Source organism: Quercus suber, unplaced genomic scaffold (genome assembly GCF_002906115.3).
Source record: "Quercus suber isolate HL8 unplaced genomic scaffold, Cork oak 2.0 scaffold_202, whole genome shotgun sequence".
In the NCBI taxonomy this organism is placed as follows: Eukaryota; Viridiplantae; Streptophyta; class Magnoliopsida; order Fagales; family Fagaceae; genus Quercus; species Quercus suber.
The window spans coordinates 652,716-656,161 of NW_027069660.1; the positions used below are offsets into that span (position 1 = coordinate 652,716).

Here is a 3,446-nt window from a genome sequence, read left to right on the forward strand (position 1 = left end):
CTATTGGTTCTATTATTCCCCATGTGCATTAATAATTCTAACATGTGCTAAATGTGATTAACATGTTTAGAATTGTAACTAACTAACTAAATCTCAATACACCAATTATTATCCATATGCTTATAGCATTCCTAACATTGTTTCATATTTTTCAAATGATAAGTGCACTTAAGAAAATTGATAACTTCTTCTCCAAAAAGAAAAAGAAAATTGATAACTTAATGTGGTCCATGACATCTATTTTTAAATAAAAAAAAATTCCATTCTTTTATGATAATGGTAAGATTAATGAACCTCAAACTATTAAAATTCAATAATTTATGTATTATTTAACTTTTATTTTTAAGTGTTTTTTTTTATTTATATTGAAAGGAAGGCACAAATAATATGAAATTATAAAAATGCAAAAATGAGGGGGCTATATATAAGGTTGAGGAAACCAATTAAAACGTGTTATATGTACGCGAATGCGCACACACACAAAATCCCATATGTATATTTATGTACAATCAATTTAAGTTTTGCAAGTGAATTTTGCTCTCACATGACACTCACCTAACAGTCGAAAGTTTCTAAAATATTTGGTAGTCAAAACCCACTAGTGACACTTTAGGTCGAGTAATGCAGGTTATTGGACACTCCTACTTTAGTAACACCTTTTTCTTTTTATCAAACAAGTTAATTTATACAAAGCACTTTTATTGTATCCTATATTATCATTTCTCATATTAAAAGCTTTTAATCATTTAATTTTTTTGATAATTTGATAGTTAGGAAAAATGATAATTTAAATTATGAACTTCTTAATTAAAAATATCAAAAAGTGCCGATTGAACCCTTTATCAATTTGATTACCAAACACTTGTAATAAATTTATTGCATTTAAGTATTGTAGCTTGTCAAATGCTCTAAAACACTAAAAAAAAATTCATTGAGTGCATTTTATCTCAAAAGCTCTACAACAAAAACTCTTTTTTTTTTTTTTTTACTTCCTACAATAATAATGCTAATAATAATAATAATAATTTATATCTATATATATAATAATAAGTGAAGTTAAGAGAAACTCAAATTAATTTTTTTTTTTTAAAAGAACATCCAAGTGAGTTATTAAGTACAAAAATCAAATAGTCTAGAATAAATGAATTGTAAAAAAAAAAAAAAAAGTGTTTCACAATATATATTTTTTTTTAAATGGACAATTTACATTTTATTCCTAATAATATTTTTACAAATTTTTTTAAAGAGTTAACAAAATATAAAAATGACTATCAATAGTATTTAAATTATATATATAATAATTATATTATGTATCTTATTGTATATCTTTAAGTATATTCATGCATTTGCATTGAGTTATAAACTAATAATAATAATGACATATAAATAAGAGGATTAATTAGACTATCATGTGACAATTGAAAGATGGCATTATAAAAACCCCTCATCATTATGATTATTATTCAAAATTCAAGCAATTAATCGGGTGTGCACCTCCGTTGACACAAAACTAACAAGGAATTGATTGTTTTTCGGTCCAAGTGCCAAGGTAGTATAGAACTATGTATTCTTTTTTGTTTTTTATTTTTGAAATTAGGACTATAGTCTATATATTCTTCAACACTATTAAATACGCGAAGACTTCCAGATAGTTATTTCTCCAGCCAGCGACTCCCCGACATGCCACCATAAACACCACCGTAACTCCGTACCTACGTCCTATGACCCCATAATAATTCTTTGAAATAACAATAACAAAACGCTATTATATTTCTTACCAGAGTATTTTCATATTGAATTGACTCTAGGATCTGCAGTTTCAGCAATGAAAACCCGAGTTGGTTGGAGAGGTTTCATGGCTGTGTTTTTTTTTTTTTAAGTAAAATGTTATATTCACAATATTTTCATAATATTTTTTTTATAGAAAATTTTAACTTATGACATCTACTCTTGATGATAACTCTTTATAACATTCGCACCTGATCATCAGATTAAAACACTAATCAATTTTTGGTGTAGCCAAAAATTAAATCTTAAATCTCTTATTTAACTATCAAAAAATTTTTTGTGCCTAAACACAAATCTTCTCATTTTTTAATTAGTCTAATTAATAGCATTATGAATAATGACTAGGGTCAGGCACACAGTACTGACTGGGTACAGCTTCTTCGATTTTGTAAGTACCCACGTTATCCTATTGTGTTGGTCAACATTAAAAATGTAAAACTAATACATGAGTAACGAGTTTGGTTTCTCTGCACACAAATAAATGCATTAACTAGGGACAAGTTCTACTGGACAGGACCCATATGCAGGCCCAGGCCCACAATTCTAACTCAATTAAACAAATCTATTCTAATTTAGTAAACAAAATCAACATATTATTATATTCCAAAAATTTTCATATTCTTTTTGGGGGTACATATAATATTCCTGTCATTGCCTCTTCATGAAAAACAAAGTTAGGATGATATGTTATTGTTTGGCACCTCCAGTGAAGGTAATTCAAGACAAGAGATTGTCTCAGCCATTGAGCCTTTGCTGATCTACGTTGAGATCTCCTCATGGTTGTCATGCACAGTATATGGCAAATATGGGTTCCATTGCATCTTTTGTGATGTCTGTGACTATCAATGAAGATGACAATGAGGTGGAGAGTGATCAGCAGAAGGGAATAAAATTGTGGGGCTTGGTTGTTTGTCATCACACAAGTCCTAGGTTTTTTCCATTTCCTTTGAGGTATGCCTGTGAGTTCTTGATTCAAGTTTTTGGTGTACAGATCAACAAAGAAGTGGAGTTGGCTGCTCAACTGAGGGAGAAGCATATTTTGCGAACTCAAACTGTGCTTTGTGACATGCTCCTTAGAGATGCTCCTGTAGGTATTGTCACTCAATCACCTAATGTAATCGATCTTGTTAAGTGTGATGGAGCTGCACTATACTACAGGAAAAAAATTTGGTTGCTTGTGTGGTCACCCCAACAGAGGCACAAATTAGAGATATAGCTGAATGGCTTCTTGAGTACCATAATGGGAGCACAGGTTTAAGTACTGATAGCCTTATGGAAGCTGGCTACCCAGCTGCTTCAGTTCTTGGAGATGAAGTTTGTGGGGTGATTCCGGTCCCACGCTGCAAAGGAAATCAAGTGGGGTGGTGCAAAACATGACCCTGGGGTGACAAGGATGATGGAAGAAAGATGCACCCCAGATCGCCATTTAAGGCTTTTCTGGAGGTAGTTAAGCGGCGTAGTCGGCCTTGGGAAGATGTGGAAATGGATGCCATCCATTCATTGCAGCTGATATTGAGAGGATCTTTGCAAGATGAGATTGTGGATGAGTCCAAGATGATTGTGAATGTTCCATTGTTGGTTGATGACAGGATACAGAGAGTGGATGAATTGCGTGTAGTCACACGTTGGTCGATAAGAAGCCATTCAGCTCTATTATA

The 3,446-nt window shown here is 31.6% G+C and overlaps 1 pseudogene; it reads left to right on the top strand.

Annotated features, from left to right (window-relative positions):
- The first annotated feature begins 2,253 nt into the window (after positions 1-2,253).
- LOC111999932 (phytochrome C-like) lies at positions 2,254-3,446 on the top strand (annotated as a pseudogene).